The sequence below is a fragment of the Cupressus sempervirens genome, chromosome 3 (genome assembly GCF_028749045.1).
Source record: "Cupressus sempervirens isolate cs-2001-9-10 chromosome 3, ASM2874904v1, whole genome shotgun sequence".
NCBI classification, from domain to species: Eukaryota; Viridiplantae; Streptophyta; class Pinopsida; order Cupressales; family Cupressaceae; genus Cupressus; species Cupressus sempervirens.
The window spans coordinates 552474444-552497994 of record NC_143120.1 but is presented as its reverse complement, the minus strand read 5'-3'; the positions used below and the strand labels follow the sequence as shown (position 1 = coordinate 552497994).

The following is a 23551-nucleotide window of genomic DNA, read 5'->3' as shown; positions in this document are numbered from 1 at the left end:
ATAATCATCAAAATGCCCTTGGTTCTCCTTTGTTAATGTTAAATCTATGACCTAGATACAAGCACACAGATTTTTACACAATTTACAATTAGATTAACTTCATTGATAAGAATCAAAGTGAGTTTTTTATTTATGTATGATGCAGCATACCATTCCTTCCATTTTAGAAGTAAACTGACCACCACACTGTTGCTTCAGCTTTGTCAATATGCTTCTTTCATGATCATCATTTGCACTTTTATCAAACAAAAGTCTCTGTGCAAGCTTCTTCCTGCAATTTCGATAAATATTAATTATATATCACAACACATAACAAGACAAAGTCCTAAATTTTAAAACAGCATTATATGGATGAAGATTGTCATTCACGTCATGAATTCCAGATGTGTAAAGTTGTCATTCCTCATGCTTTATGGCCTTTGGTAGAGTCTAGGTTAATCTATACTTGATAATTCCAAAAAATAGTCATTTAAATCTTTTTAAAGCAATTAAAACTAGACTAGTACAAAAAGAAATTGAACCATATATTAAGAATATGGAGTATGTAACCTGGACATACCAAAATAGAAAATGTATCATATTCTAATAAACAGAACTCTACTGTTATAAACATTGGATTAGATTGTTTGAAGTAATAAAGGTGAACCAGTTAAATAATGGGCTAATAAAACATGCTTTATTGCTAGTGAGAAGCATTAAAAACTATATTAATGGTATGTTAGCCTGCACACCTAGATTCTGGGTCAATTCAACCATGGAGATTCCTAGGGTCCTATCAAATGGGTCATACTAGACAACCCTTCTATTCTAAAAACCTCAACGGGTGGTCCACATTGACTGTCCAAGCAACTGCCTCCTCAGGGAATCGGCATAGCAGATGCCTATGTACCAACTTTTGTTTCCTTCTACATTAAAGAAACCTATTTTGAAGATATTGCGTTGTACCAAGAAACCTTTTGGATAGAGAACTGCCTATCAATTGAGTCAATCATTTCTTTTCAATTTGTATAATCTGTTCTATTGAAACACACATTAATTACCTCTGTTGGCTATTATAATTTGATGCCCCAGTCCTCCGAGGGTGACCTTGATGGTAACCCCCCCTATGCTTGTTTGGGGCACAAACATAAGTGTTCAAGATGTCAATCAAGTAGTTTAGCACTTTTTGAGGAATTTTAGGGATGATCCTTCAGACCTTAAGGGGAAATACATGAGGCTCTTGGAACAGGTTCAAATTTGTCCTTGCTGGCTTCTTATGGTTACCATCTAGTCTCATTTCAAATTATTGGTTGAGCACATTTGCTTTTGTATTCAGTTCATTTAGTTGATTTCTCATTTAGACAATGGAAGTTGAAGGTGATTCACTGAATATTGATGCAATGAACATCTTTGAATATGATGAAGAAGTTTATGGCAAGATGGTCAGATATCCTCTTGAAGTTCTTGCCATTTTTGACATTTTATTGATGGATGTAGCTGTTCACCTCAAGCCTTTGTGGGAGAAGCACATACAGGTGACTGAATTGTATTTTTGGAAAAATATGTTTTGTCAGTTAGTATGTTTTCATTTAATGACTTTTTTGTTTCAGATTTTGTTTATTTATGCACATAAATATGCCTCAAACTTACATATAACTTCCATTGCATTCAGGCAAGAATATTCAATCTTAGAGATACAGTTAACATGCAAGATCTGAATCCATTAGGTAGGCAATGCTTTTTAAAGTTACGTCTTCATTGTTCAATGCTATTAAAAAAATCTAATAAGGGGGTTTTGTTGTCTTTGAAATCTAGATATTGAGAACATGGTTTTAGTCAAAGGAATGATAATTTGGTGCAGCTCAATTATACCAGAAATCAAAGAAGCATTCTTTAGGTGCCTTTTTTGTGGATATGCTCTAGCACCAATACCTATTGATAGAGGTAATTCGTTGGATTGAAATTGAACTCTTAATATAATAGTCAATTGTGTCTTCATTGTATGTTATGTTTGTTTCTCAATTCTATTTTGCATAAACTGTGGCGGAGAATCTACAGCTTTAAACAGATTCATGCTTATGAAAGTGATCTCAGAAGCTTTTAGATTCCAAGATTTTGCAAATAAGATCTTACTCCTTATTGTGACACAGCCACTGTTGATCTACTCTATGTAACCTTAATTGGAACTAATAGGACACCATACATGAGGTTCTTCTCACATTGAGATGTTTGCTTGATGAAAGCTATATATGAGAGAGCACATTTTTTTGTGTGAAAAAATCCCTGTATGAGAACTTTCACACCAAATTTTATTCTCATATTCCATAAGAATCTTCTACCAAATTTTTTCAAATGTATTTCATATTTTAAAAAAAATCTCATATCTTTGCTTCACTATGTACAATGGTACTTGTTGTCTAAAAGTGTTTTTGCTAGATTTGTATTTGCATCCTATTTTATGCTTCAAATGCTCAAGTCAGATTGATAAACCTACACGTTGTGCAAGGCCAAATTTTGTTGATGCCATTCCAAAGGGGGAAATCCTGCACACTATTAGCTTGTTGATGCATGGCAAACTTGTTGATGCTGCCAAACTTGGTGATCGAATCAAGGTGTGTCTGACATTACATGATATACAAATTCTACACTCATTTTTATTGCCAAGTGTTAGCATTTGAAGGTTGACATTGGTTTTTTTTGTAGGTTACTGGGATTTTCAGAGCTATGACAGTTAGAGTGGGACCAAACCAAAGGATTGTGAAATCTCTATTTAAAGCAAAGCTCTCAAGCCTATCTTAGTCCATTTAAGTTGGAAATGAGGACCTTAATGTTGTATTCTATGATTTCTAATTCTAATTTGTAAATCATTTGCTGCTACAGACCTACATTGATTGCCTTCATCTGAAAAAGGCAGACAAGACAAGATTGCGAGTCGAAGATCCAGTGGAACGTGATACCAATATTGATAGTTTTGCCTCTTTTCAAGATGGTGATATGTCACCAGCTGATTATGAAGCTAAGGTATAAACTCGTACTTTTTACCTTTTTTATATAACATGAATTTTGTAAGCTCTAAAATTGAATTTTGACTACCAATTTCCAAATTGAGAAGTTCAAAGAACTATCTCGCATGCCCGATATCTATGAGAGGCTAACTAGGTCCTTAGCTCCAAGTATTTGGGAGCTAGAAGATGTAAAGAAAGGGCTCTTGTGCCAAGTATCTTTCTTTGCATTCATGTTCAATTAATTGGTAATTTTTTGCATTTTCTTTGAACCATATGTTAACCATTATGCTTCTTAAACAACTTTTCGAGGGAACTACAGTAAAACTAGCTTCAGGCACCACTTTTTGTGGTGATATCAACGTCTTGCTTGTTGGGGATCTAGGTACAAGTAAGTCTCAACTACTTTAGTACATGCATAAGTTGGCTCCTCCAGGCATTTATACAAGTGGTCGTGGAAGCTCTACGGTTGGTTTGATTGCTTATGTATCAAAGGATCCTGAAACTAGTGAAACAGTAAGTTATTAACTCATTTTGTTGATCATTGAGCTCTTTGGGCTGCCTACTCCCCCACTGCTACCTACCACTTTATTTTATATAAACTGCTTATTTCTTTGAACTCAACAGGTTCTAGAAAGTGGAGCATTGGTAATGAGTGATAGGGGTGTTTTCTGCATAGGCAAGTTTGACAAGATGTCAAACAATGCTCATAGCATGTTACATGTGGTGTGATTTTTCTCTGAGCTCTTCGAATTATGTGCTTTCATTGGTTTCTTGACTTCGTAATCTATGATGTTGGTTGACTTGTTTATCAATATTTGGTCATTCCTTTGAAGTAGGTTATGGAACAACAAACAATGTCAATTGCAAAGGCTGGGATCATAGCATCTCTAAATGTAAGAACATCTATTTTAGCTTGTGCCAATCCTAGTGGTTCATGCTACAACCCTCGATTGTCAGTAATTGACAATATCCAACTTCCTCCAACATTGCTTTCCAAGTGGAGTATGTTTGGTTTTAGAATTCAAGCTGGAGAATTTATTCGTTGTCACTCAAGTATAAAAGAATCACAAAAAATGCCTGCAGGTTTGACTTGATCTACCTAGTGCTTGATAAAGCTAATGAACAAATGGACAGGCTCCTTGCAAGGCATCTTGTTGCATTACATTATGACGAGCTGGAGGTAAGTTCTGATTTGGTCAATACTATGTAGTAATTAATGGGGGGTCCAATGACTTGATATTTTTTATGTGAACTACATTATGAATCTAGGACCAAACGCTAGATGCATTCGACCTCCTGACTCTCACTTTGTATATCACTTATGCAAGACAACATATACATCCTAAGATATCTGATGAGGCAGCAAAAGATCTGATTCATGGTTATGTTGAAATGCATAGGAAGGGAAACTTCCCTGGCAGTAGCAAGAAGGTTAGCTCAATATATTCTCAAATTCAATTTCTATATAGTATGCTTACAAGTTACACACATGAAAAAAGTAACAATATATCTCATACTTCTACTGAAGAATGCATCTAGATGCAGGGCAATTCTCATGTTATGTTAACTTGTTCTCCTGAATGAATTGTATAGGTTATCACAATGACTCCATGCCAAATTGAAATCTTAATAAGAATAAGCGAAGTCCTCGCCCACATCAGATTCTCTGAGTGGGCAAGAAAATCCTATGTAGAAAAAAGTGGGTTACATTCCTTAATGTTTTAAAGCTGGATTGAGGCAATAAAAAGATATCTTACATTCCAATTTTGTAGGTTGAAAGGTGTGATGTGGCAGAATCATTCTGGCTTCTTGAAGTTGTACTTCAACAATCTGCCACCAATCATTCAACTGGTAACCATTGTGCATCTTTGGCAATGAGGATTGTCAGTTCATTTAGTTATATATTGAATGCATTATCATCACAAAATTAGTCAACTCTAAAAGAACTATGTTAATTGGAAGCCACTGAATGCATTTGAGTGTCATGGTTACAGGGACCATTGACATGGATCTCATAAACATGGGAGTCTCATCCAGTGAAAGAATGAGATGAGCCAATCTTATTTCATCACTGAGGATTCTTATCATGGAAAGGATGTAGGCAGGGGGACCATCAACCTGTATTACTAAGGTAACATTCTTTATACTGCCCTAAATAGTGTTGAGAAAATTGTTGGTATGGCACCTAACCAGATATGAATGAATGCAATCATAGTTGATGGAGGAAATGCACAAATAGGGATCCAAGGAAGTCAGCCTGAATGATGTAAGTAATTCTTTGTTGTGGGTAAATTTTAAGCTATTTCCAGCTTCATTTTCTTGGGGGAAATGAATACATTATGAGTTATGTTGTTCAATTTCAAATTTGTAATGCAATTGGAAACCTTGTGAGTGAGGGGTTTGTTACAATTCATGGGGACAATGTGAAGAGGACCTGGATGAGTTTTGAGGATGATATGGCCCCTATAATAATTAGTAATGAAGTATCTGATAAGACTACGGTCAATGTGTTGTGGAAAACTATTTTAATATGCCCTAAGCCTCATGCTTTGTAGTACATCGATGGGTACTTTCTCTTGTAAAAAAATCTAGAAAATTGAAGGAATCCAAAGCCTAGGTGTACTATTTATGACAAAGACAACCACCGAGGTAATGATGGATATCTTATAATTCTTGCTCAAATAAGAGGATGATAATTATAAATTATGAGAATCATTGGTGTTTTGTTCTATCAAGTTTTGGAGTGAGGAAAAAGTAATTGCAATTATAAAGGTATTTTTTTTCAACCAATGTAATGGAAAAAGTTCATTTTAATGTTCACAATGGCATTTGTCCTCTCCCTCTAGTTTCACGTGGTTACCTAAATATAAAGAGAATTAAATATAAAAAGAGCAATTTATTTTAATCTATATTTTAAATTAAATATAAAGAGGAAAAAATAGAATCTAATCTTAATGTAGTGATGATTCTATGGTGGTGACTTCAACAATTGAGAATGTTGAATATCATCAGCAACTTGTCTTCTATACACACCAATGATGTCAATCATGGTGGCATGAAGACTTGGTTTTCTATGAATAGCTACAAGGTAGAAACAACAAAAGTCCAGAATGCAGATGAATTTACTTGGCACAATGCATCATATGCTCTACTATGAAGCAACTACAAGATGTGCAAACACATAGCTATTAGCTATTTATCTAGATATGATCATAAGAAGTTTTCAAGATGTAGAACATTGTTATTATAAACTTGAAGCACTTATAAGGAAAAGGGACAAAAAAAAAAAAGACGGCAAAGAATCATTATCAAATTGGGAAGTCATTATTCAAAATTTATGAATCAAAGGGAATCACAATGTACAAGATATTATAGAGGTGAATTCAAAAGCTTTATAAGAGTCTAGAAATCATGACCATGATACATCACAAGGATAATCTCTAATAAATGCTACCCATAGTCAGTTTCAAGCCAAAGAATTCAGGAAAGAATACGGATTGTTTGAAATTACTCGGATGCAGTATTGATGCAAATTCCTTCTACAGTACTGATGCAAATTTAATTTATTCAAATATATATCTACTATTTTAAATTTATAGACTGAGATTTATATGCAGTACAACTAAATGTTGCAACTAGTATACAGCTAGCCCCACTGAGCTGAAGTAATTAAGTGTCATGAATACATTGTTGATAAGAAAAAATAATTATCATAGTACATAGTACAACTATTTTTTATAACACTCAAATTTATGTTTGAGATTACAGATTCTCTACCTGAAATTTGAATTTTTTGATAGAAAAATCAATAAAAACTGATTAACTGAGAGCCCGAGCTATAGATCCCACCATGGCACAAGGAATTCCAATTTATTTTTCTTCCTTCAATTGACTTTCCATTGGACCAATCTCAGATTTCTCAAAACCATTTTGCCTCCTCCTGTAATCCAACAAAGACTGTGTATCAAATCTAGCAAATTTATAAATAATCAAGTCATCTACATAATCATATTCATCTCATTTCAAGATCAAAAAATACATAGTTAAATGCAGTCAAATCATGGTTTCATTACAAACAAAAATGCATGTTGAAGGAGATTGTACTCCAAAGTTCAATCAAGGGTCAAGATAACTAATTGCCTTAGATTTCCATATTGGAAAAGATAATCCAAGTTTTGGGGCTAGATATCATTAGTGTCGAGTTTGTGCAGATTGACCAAATGGATAATGGTTAGATTTTTCTACATGGAACTGAAAGACATTGTTTGAGGGTTTGATGAAAAAGATTTGTTTTTTAGCATGCAGATTGATGTATTTTTGAATGGGATGCAGGAGCTCGGTGAAAAACTATTTGCCAAAGTACAAGAGGAATGAGTTATTTTTAATTGCCTTAAATTTTCTAGGTGTTGAGTTTCTCCTCAATATAGAAGTTGTTGTGAAGGTCCTCCAAGAATGAATAGGGAATGAAATTGAAGAAGTATAGGAATCTCCAAGGTAAGTTTATAAAGTTGCTATTGAATTTTAATATATCAGAATGTGCAAAGTAAAGTTCTGCAACAAAGATTTATGCATAGAGTCATTGTCCAGATTTGACAGTAAGGTAAAGATAGGATTGTGGTTATGATAAACCCATCTAATGATAATACAAGGAAAATTTGGAATGTGTTTGGTCATTAATAGGCTTGAATTTTCAGAATTGTGCATAGAAGCTAGCATGTGGGAAGTCTCCAATTTTGACAACTTGATAGTACTAATTTCATTTAACTTTTTTGACAACATTTTTGAGTAACTGTTTTAATTATATTTTTAAAAGTTATAGTTCGGAGTTTAGCTATTCAAATTATTTAAATAATCTTAAGTATAGAATTATAAAGAGTCTTTAGCAATTCAAAATGATAATTTTTACTTCTAAAAATCTCTACTGTATTTACTTACCGTTGTTCATTTTTGGCAGATTACCTACTTAAGTTTTCACTATGATGGATGAATAAGTAGACATTTGAAGCTTTAGTTTTGGCACATTTCAAGCCTTGTGAACTACTTTTGTATCATTTGCAGTAACAAGAAAATATCTACTTTCATTTGTTTCCATTGGGGGATCCAATGGAGGTGAACTGTGTAAACTGATTTCAGTTGCCATTTGCAATAAACTTTCCTCACTCATTTCATCCATGGAAAATTGGATCTCACTCCCATCCACTGCAACTAAATCAACTTCAATTGGAATAGCTGACATTGGATGGTCTCTCAAGTGAGGCTATGGAAGCTTGTCTGAATCCATCACCTCATAGCAGGCTTCACATAGATCACAATCTAGGCAAACATTACAATGCCAACGCTGCCTAAGAATGGGAATAGTTGAGCAACCATCACAGCAATACTGAACAGATGAAGTATTGGTATCTTCTTCAATAATCCCCTGGCCACTACCTCCAGTGGCAACACTTGTGTCTGAAGGAACTGGCAATGATCTGTTATTCTCTGTCACATCATCTGTTGCCAACATTGTCTGCTTTGGGAAGGGAACCTAAAACAACCTGGAAGACATGGCCAAGCTAGAAGAGAACAAAAAATAAATAATTTTATGCATTTGTGAATGCAATTATCCCAAAATAGTCAATTTTCCCTAAAGAAAATACAAACTAAGCATATTTGAATATCAAAGCAGAAACCTGCAGGATGTCTGAACTGTCTCATAAGGAGAAAATAGAATCCTTTTTAGTAATGCAACAACAAGTGCAATAGTAGAGCATGTGAGCATTCACTATTACTATCATCATCATCTTCTTTGTCCATACTAGTCAGTTCACCATCTGACATACCATCATCTTCATCTTCATCTGTTGATGTGGTATCACACTCCATTGCAGCAGATTGAGCTCCTTGATTGATTGGATTAACTAGTGCCTCTGTGTTCTTTTTAGTAACATTTGACTTCAACTTACATATAGCAGATCCACTGCTACAACTAGTAGTTGACCATGGCTTTTTTGTGGACTTTTCCAAAACATGTTTGTTAGAACCACATGCAACCAACACAGATATCAAGAAGCCAAAAATAAACTTCAATCCTTCAAGTTGAATTTTGCAAGAAGATAGCTTGACCATTATACTAATTGCACCCTTGGCAACATGCTTTATGGCAGGCTCACTATTTACCAGCTAAACCAAGAAATTGAAGTAGGCTTTCGCACTCTAAATATCAACCGACACAAATGCTTTCTCTAGACTGATAAGAATTGCATCCAAAAAATGATCAAGAAGCTCTCTAGATTTTAAATGAGATGATGGTAACAAAAGAGCATTTATGAAAGCAATTGCTAAGTCCCTTACTGAATTGGCAATTCCATGTGTTGATGCAATACCTGATGATGATATAATGGTATATCCTAACAACCTTTTCTCTAACCATCCAACCAAAGTAGACAAATCCATCAATAATTTTTTTTGTTGCAAATCCTACTTTATGTTGAAATAACTAGGATCGTCAGTCAAAAAGTTGACGAAAAGCTGCAGCACCTTTACATTTACTGATTCACTATGGCATCCATCTAAAGAATCAACAAGAGCTAAAAGGTTTCCATGTTCTCCCAAAAAATTTCTTAACTTCAACTCGTTCAACATATTTGATTCCCCAGCATGACCCAAATAATATTTAAGCACGTCAAGCTTATTTGGATCCACCCTAAGACATCCCACTGTATCATCTGCATTTGTGATTACATTCTCTTGTACAGCTAAGTATATATCCTTCGAGTTCATTTCACTTACCAAACCTTCCATATGCTTGATTAAAAATAGATCAACATAGATGTGCCTCTCTTCATTTTTGGGAATCAAATAATTTAGGAATGCCTCACATTTATCGTGTATACCATCAAACCGTTTGTCAAACTTCATGATCATTGTAACATTGATCAAAGCATTTAAAACTTTTGACTCCATGCCAGCCTTACCTAATGCATCACTTGTCCTAAGAAATTCTTTGTAGTGCACCAATATTACAGTCAAAGGAACCAGCAAATATAAATATATTTTTCTTTTTCAATGAAAGCATTTTTATTCTATTTTATTTGTTTATATTTATTTTCCTTGATCTACAATATTGATGTACATTAATACAATACATTTAACTTCACTAACCACTTTAGTCCCTTCCAACCAGAACATTATTTGAAAATCTAAAAAAATGTCTTTATAACCAAATGTATCAATTTCAAATGGAGACACACATTTTCTCTTAGAATCATTTTAGAAACAAAAACATAACAAATTTACTCATTTCTATATACTATAGGATAGTGCATGATATATAAATTTCTTTAATCACTGAATGTAGCAACATATCAACAAGTACAGTCCACTTATACAGTCCACTTATACAATTTTCCAGCTTACAAGTTGTCATAAAACACAAGATTGGGAGTTAACCAAGGGTGACTCTCCCTAATACAATAAGAATTCACTTGGAAGTATGTTTTTGCTGCACATGAAAATAAGACAACATCCTTCTTCTCTTCAAGTCTTCAATCCATAGATCACAACCTGCAGTACAACACACACAAACAAGCCCATGGTACTCTCCTCCCAACCTTAGGCCTTTTAAAGGCCACCCCCGAGCAGGGAGAACCTTGACTAGGTGGACATACATTACTAACAACCATTTACAACACAATGCTCACATTACAAAACTGTTCACACATTTTACAGTTGACAAATAAAACCACAAAGATTCCCAACCAAGGTAGACCACTTAGGATCACATGTAGATCCATCTCAAGGGTTAAGGGTGGAAAATGAATGTTGAGGAGACTCCACCTGCAACTATGCCTTCATTAGGCTATACACTTTATACACATGCCTTCACAAGGCAACCCAACACCACATACATGCCCTCACATGGCATCTTTACAATACTTATAACTCCAGGAAGGTGGCATATGGGGCCCATAACACCCATATGGCATCCCTCTCCTACTCTAGGAGAGACTCTCACCCAACACATTCCCTATGCACCCCTTACCCTCACAAGGCTCTCTTTCCCTCCCAAGAGATGAGACTCACCTTGTCACACCCAAATCAGAAAACTGCAACAAGAACATATGAATTCACAACACAAAGTAAATCACAATACACGCATACACCAAAACTGAAACATGATCCCTCAACCTTACACAACACAAAATTACAACACACCATATTACAACTACATTACAAAAAACTCACATGCATAACACAATAAAAATAATCTACTTAACAACAAACTTTCATAGCAAGGGTACATAAGGTTACCAACCTGGTTTCCAAGCAAATTTTAGCTCCCTCTCTTTTTTACCCGAAATCCTCCTCCTAAGCTATCTTCTTCTCCTTGTTTTTTTTTCTTTTCCAAAATTTACCCCACTTAGATTCTTTTTCCAGATCTATCCAAAAATTCTCCCCCCAAGAACTCTCCAACTAACTCTCTCTAAAGAATGTTTTCTTTTGATGCTTAAGTTTCCAAATTCGGCCAACTTGGGAATCCACAATTTTTGGGTGCTCTTTTCAATGCCTAGGGAAGCTTATAATACTTAAAAATGCCCCTACCCCCTAGGTATATCATATGGGCTTTAAAATAAGACCTCAAACTACCCCTAGGGATGGTGTAAACCTCCTAGAAATTCACAAAAGGTGTGCATTCGACCTAGCATGGAAAGAATCCCTCTTGGACCCATAAATACACCTAGGGAAAATAAATCCTACCAAACCACTCCTTGGTTCACTCAACCACCTACCATCCCACTAAGCATGCTACAAAGGAGAACATGTGTCAAGTGACACCACAATACACACAACACACTTGGCAAGCCATCAAGAAAAATAAATTTACTTTTATAGAATCACAATAATACACACAAATTGGTTTTACAAATAAAATACAAGGGTAAAAAGGTTATACCCTCCTTAGGGTTAACCTTGGTTTTTCCAAACACCTAGCAAGGTTCTCCATAAATCCATGGGCTTCGTTCCTGCACACTTATTGCAAATATCAGTAGTCCAAGAATAAGGTGATAAAATGATAACGTAAATATAAATCACATAGATTCTATCATCAATGAATAACATAACTAATATGAAATATGTATTTTCATTCATATCACATTACACACTTCACATTTGTAGCAATTCTCTAGTCTAGATAGTAAAACATTATGATCATTTATTCTTACAGAAAATTATGGAATTAATCTACCTTAAGCAATGCATCAAATATAATATAAGTATACAATTCTAGTTTATTCAAATGATACATGAATTCTTAATGTTACTCTAAATATGCTAAGACATGATTATCTAGCACCATATGGAGACCACAATTCAAAAATCAAACATTCACTTGAGTATAACATAACCTTTAATCATGACATATGGATCATCAAGAAGGTAAGTAAGCATATCTGAATAACATCATAAAAACTACTTAGAATATTAGTGTCCTAGTAACATCATAAGGAATCATCATATAGCCTAATGATATAGGTATCAATGTCCCAATAACATAACATGAAATCAAATAGTCTAAGGATCAAAATATCAATGCCCATAGGGGGTAATAATGTGTCATCTAGAGTCTAACTATCAAAGTCCAAAAGAAACAAAATGTCAATAGTGCTATGAGGGTCGGGGTAGGACATGACATTCTTTGATTGTATCCAAAATACCTTCCACCGAAAGGATATCTGATACTAGTACCACACTCCCCGAGTGACCGTGTGATGGGAAACCATGCAATAAAGATCTCAAGAAAAATTTATTGAAATTCCCTGTATTTTCTTGATTCACAAGTCTTTCCAAACTTGACACTGTTACATATATAGATTTAATCAGTTCAAACCTAGCTCCAAGCTTCTCCAGGAGTGCTTCCTCCTTTGACTTATCCAATCATGATTTAAGGAGTAAATTTATAGAAAATCGTGTATCATTTTTACACTATTTACCATCAAGAACAACAAGTGCAACATCTTGTACTGCCTCAACATACATGCTTAAAACAGATCTTAAAATGTTCAACACCAAACTTTTTTCCCCTTCCTCCAGTATATGAGAAATAAACTGCTCGGATAGTATGAGAAATGCAGTATCCTTATATGTCTATTATATCCAAGGCATATCATCCGTTGAAACATCCTGCCTCCCCAGGGACACTTTCCACAAGCCTACTTCAAGTAATGATATAACTAGAGATAGTCATGCTCCATTCCTCAAAAAAATCCAACCCTTCTCATTCAAATTGCCCTATTTATGCACCATTTGCTGAGTAGAAATTACTTCCAAAAGGAAACTTTTTAGCTACAATAGCTCTCCACAATGTGCCAAATTAATGTTATGGCGCAAAATTTTGCTAAAATGTATGAAACATTCAGTTCCCAACAACTTGCCCTCAGGTTCAGCTTTCCAAGGTAGAACACTGGCTGCCTCAAATCCAACATCACATAAAGTGCTCCAACCAAGAATAAAATAGTACCTTTCTAGGATAAGCTCCTCCACTCAGGAAGGTGTCTTACCCTACCAAGCTTCCAAAATGCATGAAATCACAGAATATAGATCAGGCCAATCCAAACCCAAATCTTTAATTACATTGTATTCTATGATACTTGAATTAGAAATCCCACTAACATCAATAAGTTGAAAAGAGAGATCATCCATTCCTTGCTCTCCTGAGATCCCCTCATTCAAATTTATAACATTTTGTACTACATGGTAAATCCATGATTCTAGTCTTAGATGTCCCACACCCTTGAATAGATGAAGATCTTCTCCTTGTGAATCCTGCCTCAACTTATTCCTCATTTGCAACATCGGCCAAGATGGAAAGGTAGTGAAATAATGAATCATGTGCCGAATGACTAGCATTAGTCGAGAAACTAACAAAGACCAACAAGCCAATTGTGTATTGTTAAATTCTACTGGAGGACTACTCACATTTCTTAAAGCCAAAAATGTAATCTTCGCCATCTTATTTTTTTCACATGCACTTCATAATTGATATACCATGAGTAGAATTTCCAAGTGAAATAGATATGGAAAGCTTGCAGAGACTTCTCGTACATTCCCTGCAAGCTGTGTTAAGACCAGTTTTCCACATTTTGCACTTCAGCAAACTGTGGATGCGAATGGGATTGAAAACAAGCTAAGTGGAAATAGGATGAATGGGAATTGAAACATGATAAATGGAAAATAAATAAAAAGTTTGGTTGGACGAGAAAGGTCTAGATGTAAAAGAAAACTAATCAAGTGCTCCTCAATCAAACTAGTCACACTGAAAGAACTTGCAGATAAGATATTATTAACCAAAATTCAACAATTCCTTTTGAGCAATTATTTTTCATCATTGAGCCATTTTATTTTTAAAAATGGGTATGTCCAGGTCAAGATATTGACATATCAAGATGGAATATTCCCTTTTCATTTAACAAGCACTTATAAGACTAGGAATGTTAGCCAATCCATCTAAGCATATGGGTATTAAGGGTCAAGATATGTGTAGCAGTAATCAGGAACATTGCTTTTTCTTTGCATTTTTTCTACATTTGATACTTTTCTTATAGGTGAACATGTAAACTTGGAATATACCTTCATAAAAATTCTACCTTAGATCTGCTTGTCATATTCAAAATAAGCATTCACATGTCTATTCACTTAGGTCTGATTTAGGTCTTCCACAAATTTGGCTTATAATTATGCTCTTGAATCTCTTAAAATCTTCTTTGTATTCAAATGATATTTAATGAATTGATTGATACAAATTTCATCATACTTGAATCCAAATATCATTATCATTGTCAAACATAACATAGACATAAAATCATTTTGGTTATTCGCTTGTTATACAAGTTAGTCTTATCTTTTTGGTTTTCACAAGTCATGCACTTATGCATCTTTGGGATATCGACAAGCTATTAGAGATGTTTGGATGGTTCATGTCCTTATTTTTTGTGTGTTGTTTGTAGGGTTTTTGCCATGAAGTCTAAGGAAAGACATGTTGGATGTTTGTGATAGACATGCATTTATTGAAAAACACTATTTCAAATCTTAGTGGATTATTCATAAGTACAAGGCAGATTTTTTGAAGACCTTGAAGGAGATCTAAGGCAAATCTACCTACATTATAAACACTTTGCATTTCAAAGGTCAGTTCCTTCTGCATTGCATTGCAGGATTTGAGGTTGGTGTCTCTTGCTAATTGAGCCTACAAATTTTTTTGAAGTTATATACATACATACATATATGTGTGTGTGTGTACATACACAGACAATTCACCTACAAGGATTTCCATGCTAAATAGTATATGCATCTTGTTTTCTTTTGTTAGACATCAACTATGTGGATGCTTTCTATATTGCTTTTAGTTGACTAAATATGTATAATAAAATATGCAGGTTTCTATGCCACACTAACTCCAATGTGGAAAAATATCTAATAATTGGGATTTAAACTAAGCAAGAACTATATGTTCAAGGAACCAAAAGATGACTGCAATGAGACTATTACACCCAAAAAAAAATTCAGTCTCGTTAAAGAGAATTGGGATGTGTGTTTGAAGACTTAACAAATTTGAGCTTCACTTGGTTTCAAGAATACTATAATATTCTCTACTTAACAAGGCCAACCATGTGAAGGTGGAAGCTCATCTGGCCTCACCCCCCTCCCCCTAACATCAATCTAAAGTACCCATTATCATCTAATTACATACTTCATTCATTTATTCATCCATTTATGAACTATAACATTCAATCAATACAATCACATAACATTCATTAATATGATATAAAATTCATTAATACACAATACTAATCAAAAATTCAGTAACACATAACAATATTCATTAAAATAAAATAAAAATCTGTATTAATATGCATCATTCATACATAATTACTTAAAACAAAGTTCTTTCATTATCCAACAAGGTTTATCAAAGAACATTTTTAAAACATCATTTCTTTTTTTTGTTTTTCTGAGCTCTCTTAAGAAAATCACTCATAGGGACATCCATATCTGCTTCATTCTCCTCCTCTTCTGACATGTGTAATGTCAAATTATGTTGGCTCCTTCTCTTTGGAGGAGCAAGAGGTTGCTGCACTAAAGGGGGCTCTGTTGCAAGAACAAGTGAATGCGATAAATTGGCATACTCTTTTTCTTTTTCTAACTGTTACAAGTTTGTAATTAAGTACGAGTACAACATAAAAAGCATTTTTCTTACTGGACAATGCCACATCATGTACATCAACATTTTTATTTGCCACCGCGTCAACATGTTGAACACTTGGAACATGGTCCACTCCTTCACCATGATGTTCAACATGCTCTGAAATATTCAAAAAAAGGATACACGTCAAATTCCAATTGAAGATGTTAAATTGTATTCATAATTGCATAATTAATTTCCAATAGTAAATTAATACCTCCACCACTATAATGCACATCATGGCCTTCGTCAGGAGCAGGTTCTGTGGTAGGATATGAAGGCTTTAGTAAAATGTTATGCACATTGTTATGTAGTCAATTTACGTTTAAAACTAATACCAAAAAAAAATCTTCTCAACTATTTAATTTCATTTACTTTTCATTTGACCAATTTACCTATGAGATATCATTTGGTGCACTAGATTCTTGGGCAAGGCTTACAGATTCTTCACGTAGGCGTGCAACCACAACTTTATTGCCTTCCTTCAAGGCAATTTTGCTATCTTCATCTGTGACCTCCACATTGAAATTTGTGCCCTTCGCATTGAAATCTGTGCCCTATGTTTTTTGCTTGATAACATCATTTTTCCATGTATGGTTTCATTAAACAAAACTATTTGCAACATTATATTAAAAAAGAAAACCTAAATTCATTGCTCTACTTACAAGTCGAGACTGCAGATTCATATAGCCACCAGAGCCAAGTTTGTGTTGGCCAACCTTTTCTATTCTCACTTTTGTAGCCACAAATGTGTCCTGCAATCTATGAACAATTTCAAACATCTTAGATTATATATTTAAAAATATCAATAATTAGTGCATGATTACAATGTACTTAATACTATAATGACATACCTATTTTTTCCCTGTGCTGCTCAATTATCTCTATCTTCACATAGCCTTTTCTCCTTTACATTTTCTATTATTTCATTCCACTCTGATGGGGACACAACCCAACCACAGAATGGACACAAGCAAGAAAGGGGAAAATTTTATTAATTGTGAAAATATGCTAGTACACTTGGTGCAGAGAAATAGACTCAAAAACATGCCCTATGGGCTTACAATAGCATAAATATGGAGATAAATTCTTCTCCCAGTACCTTCTCTCAAACTCCACTCCAAACTGCCTTTTACAGTGCCAGAAATGTTCTTAAATAGACCCCAGAGGGTTAAGGATTAGGAATACATTCTAGAAAGTGCTAGTTGGCATCCACTGACCAAATAGAAGGTTCTAGATGTCGCATTAGAAGTCGGCACAAAATTAGAAGAATCCAAAAATGGTAATCAAACTTTTGAGAGGCATAACTTTTGAATCGTAGCTCTGATTGACAAACCATTTACATTTTTGGAAAGCTCTTGAAGTGCTCTATAGCCCTATAGACCAAATTTTCTCATCCCCAATTTTTTGGCCCTGTTTGAGGTCATTTAATGCCCCTAACTTGACTTTGAAGCATTCTTAGGATGTCTCCAGAAACAAAAAAAAAATGTGATAACTTTCAAACCGTGGGGCCTTTTGACCTGATTCATTTTCTGGAATGCTCTAAATTACAATGAAATTCATCTGACCAATTTACACCTTCTAGTTCACCAAAATGGTGGCTCAATTACATACTCCTTTTTTTTTGGCATTTACACATATCCCAAGGTGATTAAAAACTCTAACTCAGAACACTAATAGTGGAATTGTGAGAGTTGGAACCTTTATTTGACCCAAATGAGTATCCAAAAATGAAAACACATGAAATAGAAACTAATTCTAAGTACATTTTTTTGGATGACACAGGATTGCCCTTATACCTTTGGATGCTCCTGCATCAGACACCCAGCGTAGTTTGAAAAGTGATCTTGTCACTTTATGAATGGTAGAAGAAATCCCAAATGGAAAACCTTAGCTGCTGATATCCAAGTTGAGTCCTCTATCGATCATCCTTTCCACTTGACTAGATACTCTTCATACTGCCTATTTTTGGTACTCCTACCCACACGACTATCCAGAATCTCCTCTATCTCCTCCTTCTTAGAAGTAGGAATTGGACATGGCTCTAACATTAGCTCCTCATCTACACCATCATCATGATACTCTGTCAAGTCTGCAATGTTGAAAATAGGAGAAATGTGAATTCCATCTGGCAACTCTACTTCATATGCATTTCTTGAGTCATGTCTCTTCAAAATTTTGCAGGGGCCAAATTTTTTCATCTTCAGCTTGTTGTCAGTACTAGTTGGAAATCTTTCTTTTCTTAAGTGTACCATGACTAGATCCCCTACTTGGAATTCCTTATGTCTTCTCCTTTGATCAGCCCTAGCTTAATACTCTTGATTCATCTTGGTAATGTGTACCTAGAACTCCTCATGTAGACGCTTAATATGTTTAGCAAATTCTTCATCTTCAGCACTTGTCCTCTCCCCTTATTGTATCTTCCTCAATTCTGGTGCAGTCCTTGGCCTACTTCCATATACAATTTGGAATGGTGATCTATCGGTACTCCTATTTATAGAGTTATTGTAAGCAAACTTTTCTTGTGGTAGAATCACATCCCACCCCTTGGGCTTATCCCCAACTAAATTTCCCAGACTTCTGTTTACCACTTCTATTTGGTCGTTAGTCTGCAGGTAATGTGTGGAATTGAATTTCAAGTTTGTTCTCAACTTCTTCCACAATGTTCTTCAGAAATACCCCATAAATTTAGTATCTCTGTCAGAAACTATACTCCTTGGAAGACTATGTAGTCTTACCACCTCTATGAAAAACAAGTCTGCAATATGGACAACATCATGAGTTTTGTGGCATGGAATGAAATGTGCCATTTTGGAGAATCTATCAACCACCACAAATATTGAGTCATTACCCCTTTGTATCCTCGGAAATCCAAGAACAAAATTCATACTTATGTACTCCCATGGCTTTGATGGAATAGGAAATGGCTGATATAGTCCAGTATTGTGACTAAATCCCTTGGCAACTTGACAAATCTGACAACTCTGTACAAACTTCTTTGCATCCTATGAAATTTGAGGCCAAAAATAATGTTCTCTAAGAATTCTAATGGTCTTATCTCGACCAAAATGTCATGCCATCCCTCCACTATGTTTCTCCTTAATCAGATTTCCCTCATGGAACTCCTTGGAATGCATAATTGACTGCCCTTGAATAACATACCATCCTGAATCAGATAGTCTAACCACTTAGTTTTTTCTACAGCAACAAGCTCTTTACAAGCTTTCCACGCTTCAGCAAAATCAAGATCCTCAGGGTACAGATTCTTGAGTTCATCAAACCCAACTACTTCAACCTGCATTACTATAAGCAACAACTGTCTCCTACTTAGTGCATCTGTAACCCTGTTAGATTCTCCACTTCTATGCTTCAACACAAATTTATAGCTCTACAAGAACTCTACCCACTTCATATGCCTCTGATTCAATTTACCTCAGCTATTTAGGTACTGTAATGCACGGTGATTAGTATATAAAACAAATCCCTTTGGCAATAAATAATGCCTCCATTTCTTTAAGGCCTAAACTATTGCATAGAACTCTTGATCATAAATAGAATACTTCTTTTTTGCATCATTCAATTTTTCACTAAAATATGCAATAGGCTTACCTTCTTGGCTTAATACAGCTCCAATAACACTACCACTAGCATCACAATCCACCTGGAACACCTTTCTAAAATTTGGAAGTGCCAACACATGTTGTTTTGTCACCTTTTTCTTCAGCAATTCAAAACTTCTCGCAGGTACCGCAGTCCATTTGAACTCTTTTCTATCCCCTCTTATTGTGTCAGTCAAGGGTGCACATATGCCACTAAAATTCTTAATGAACTTCCTGTAAAAACTAACCAGATCATGAAATGATCTTACCTCAGTAGAAAACCTTGGACTAAGCCATTCCAAGATGGCTTTTACCTTCTCTGGATCCATTTTGAGACCTTCAAGTGATATAACAAACCCCAAGTAGACTAATTCCCTTTTTACAAAGATACACTTCTTCAGATTAATTAATAGTTTCTCTTCCCTTAACCTTTCAAGGACACTTCGAATATGCAATAAATGTTCTTCCAAAGTCTTGTTGAAAATTAAAATATCATCCAAATAGACAATAATAAATTTTCTCAATAACTTCTTAAGTACCTCATTCATAAGCCACATGAAGGTGCTTGGGGCGTTCGTCAATACAAAGGGCATGACTAACCACTCATAAAGACCCTCCTTGGTCTTGAAGGCTATTTTTCACTCATCTCCTTCTCGTATCTATATCTGATGATAGCCACTCTTGAAATCTATCTTTGTGAAGTACTGAACTCCACTTAAGCAATCCATAAGATCATCCATTCTTGGCAAAGGTAATCAATACTCGATGGTTATCCTATTTATAGCTCGAGAGTTTGTACACATCCTCCACTCTCCATCCTTCTTTGGTGCTAGTACTGTAGGTACTGCATATGGACTCAAGCTCTCTCGAATCAAGCCCTTCCTCAATAGCTCCTGAACCTGTCTATTTAGCTCCTCAGTTTCAGTAGGAGTCATCTTGTGAGAAGCCTTGTTAGACAAACTAGCTCCTGGAATTAAATCTATCTAATGAGTGATTTTCCTTACTGGTGGCAATCCTTCTGGAACATTATCAAAGACGATATCTCCAAACTCACCTAATAAATCTAAAACTTCAAGTGGTATTTCACTACTACCTTCTTTATCTTTCCTAGGTATCGAAGCATAGCACATACGCTGATGTTTCATGCCATCTACAAACTTCCTTCCATCAACAAGACAAATCGTAGCACTGCTACATACCTTTTTTCCTTCCTTTTTCATGGGCTTCATTTTGTGGTGAACTCCATCCTTGGTTAGAGAATATGTGTTTTCATGACCATCATGTATTGCATTCCTATCAAACTTCCATGGTCTTCCCAACAATAGATGGAAAACATCCATTGGAATAACATCATTGAGAACTTCATCATGGTAACTCCCAATTTTGAATTTCACTAAACATTGTTCACTTACCAGGACCTTATGATCATCTTTCACCCAAGCAATTCGATAGGGCTGGGGATGTTTCTCCCTCTTGAGCTTTAGCTTAGAGACCATCTCCTCTAATACCAAGTTATCAGTGCTACCACTATCAATGATCACATCACAACATTTATCCTCACACTTGCATCTGGTACAAAATAAACTCCTCTGTCTTGGTTCAATCTCACCACTTAGTAGGACCCTTTCATTTACTAAATTCTCTTATCTTTTTGCATCCTCTGAATGTGATGATTGTGCATCCTAATCCACATGAGCAACCCTAGATTGACCCTCAGCTCTCATATCTGTCCTTCCTTGTCGTTGAGGGCATTCAAAGGAACGATGACCTTCTTCATTACAATGGAAACAGGTACCACAGAAGCCTCCTCTTCCTTGTCCACATCCTCTACCTCTTCCTCTCTAATTTCCAAAGTCTTGATCTCGGGAGCTGTTGAAACCCTCATTCCTCTGGTTCCTGCTAGTACCCACATCTTTAGTTTTCTTCTGGGTTTCATTTCGGCCTCCAGATGACCTACCACTACCCTTCCTCCTTCACCACGCCCTCTTTGTCTCCCTTCAAACCTTTTATTTAGTTTCTCTACAACTTGTAGGGAAAACTGGTATGCCTCCTCAATGTTGGTCATTCTTACCAGACTTAATTCCTCCTGGATGCTTGGTCGTAACCAACTGATATAATGAGCAACCTTCTCCTTATTTGCTTCTGCATACCCTGCTCTAATCAAAAGTTGATAAAACTCCTCTGTATATTCCTGTACTAATTTTCTTACTTGCTTAAACCCATGCATCTTCTTAAACAAATGTAGCTCATAGTCAACAAGAATGAACTGCTTCTTTAGTTTGTCCACCATGCGATCCCACCTTGTGATCTTATCCTTTCCTCTTCTATTTCTTTCCAATTGAACCTCTTGCCACTAGATTTTGGCATGTCCTTTCAGTTTGGCCTTTGCAAACTTAACCCTATCTAGATCCTTGATATCCTCATACTCAAAGTACTCTTCCAGTTCATTGATCCAATCGATCAACTTGTCTAGTTTCAGATTTCCTGAAAATACACTGACATCAATTGTAGGTTTTTTCACAAACTTAGTCATGGCCCTAAAAAGCCTTTCCTCTACCTGATTCAGAACTTCCCCGTCAAATTCCCCTTTTGGTCCAATTTCTTCTTCTTCATTATCATCCTCACTTTAGTCGCCTATGGCAACATTTGTTCCTCTACAAAGCTCCTCTTGCAATGCTTGTACCTGCCTTTGGAGGGCTCTAACCTCCTCAAGATTAATAGCGCTGGCCCTTCCACCATGCTCTCTTCGTGGAAGCATCTTCTTAACTCAAACCCACAACCACACAATCCATGTGCAAACTGCCTCACAGTCAGTGCTCTATCTACATACTCAGGAAAACTAGCTCTGATACCACTTGATGGGGACACAACCCAAGCATAGAATGGACACAAGTAGGAAAGGAGAAATTTTTATTAACTGTGAAAATATGCTAGTACACTTGGTGCAGAGAAACAGACTCAAAAACATGCCCTATGGGCTTACAATAGCATTAATCTGGAGATAAATTCTTCTCTAAGTACCTTCTCTCAAACTCCACTCCAAACTGCGTTTTACAATGCTATAAAGTTCTTAAATAGACCCCGGAGGGTTAAGGATAAGGAATACATTCTAGAAAGTGCTAGTTGGTATCCACGGAACAAATAGTAGGTTCCAGAAGTCGCATTAAAAGTCAGCACAAAATTAGAAGAATCCAAAAATGGTAACTGAACTTTTGGGAGGCATAACTTTTGAACCGTAGCTCTGATTGATGAACTGTTTACATTTCCAAAAAGCTCTTGAAGCGCTCTATAGCCCTACGGACCAACTTCACTCATCCCCATTTTTTGGCCCTATTTGAGGTCATTTAATTCCCCTAACCTAACTTTGAAGCATTCTTAGGATGTCTTTGAAAATCAAAAAACTGCGATAACTTTCAAATCGTGGGGCCTTTTGACCTGATTCTTTTTTTGGAATGCTCTAAATTACAATGAAAATCGTCCAACCAATTTACACCTTCTAGTTAACAAAAATGGAGGCTCAATTACATACTCTTATTATTTTGACATTTACACACATCCCAAGGTGATTAAAAACTCCAACCTAGAACACTAATAGTGGAACTGTCAGAGTTAGAACCTTTATTTGACCCAAATGGGTACCCAAAAATGAAAACACATGAAATAGAAACTAAGTCTAAGTACATTTTTATGGATGACATAGGATTGCCCTTATAGCTCTGGATGCTCCTGCATCAGACACCCAGCGT

General features: G+C 35.5%; 1 pseudogene; it reads left to right on the top strand.

Moving 5' to 3' along the window:
• Positions 1 to 1343: 1343 nt before the first annotated feature.
• LOC149567615 (DNA replication licensing factor MCM4-like) lies at positions 1344 to 5085 on the top strand (annotated as a pseudogene).
• The last annotated feature ends 18466 nt before the right edge of the window (positions 5086 to 23551 follow it).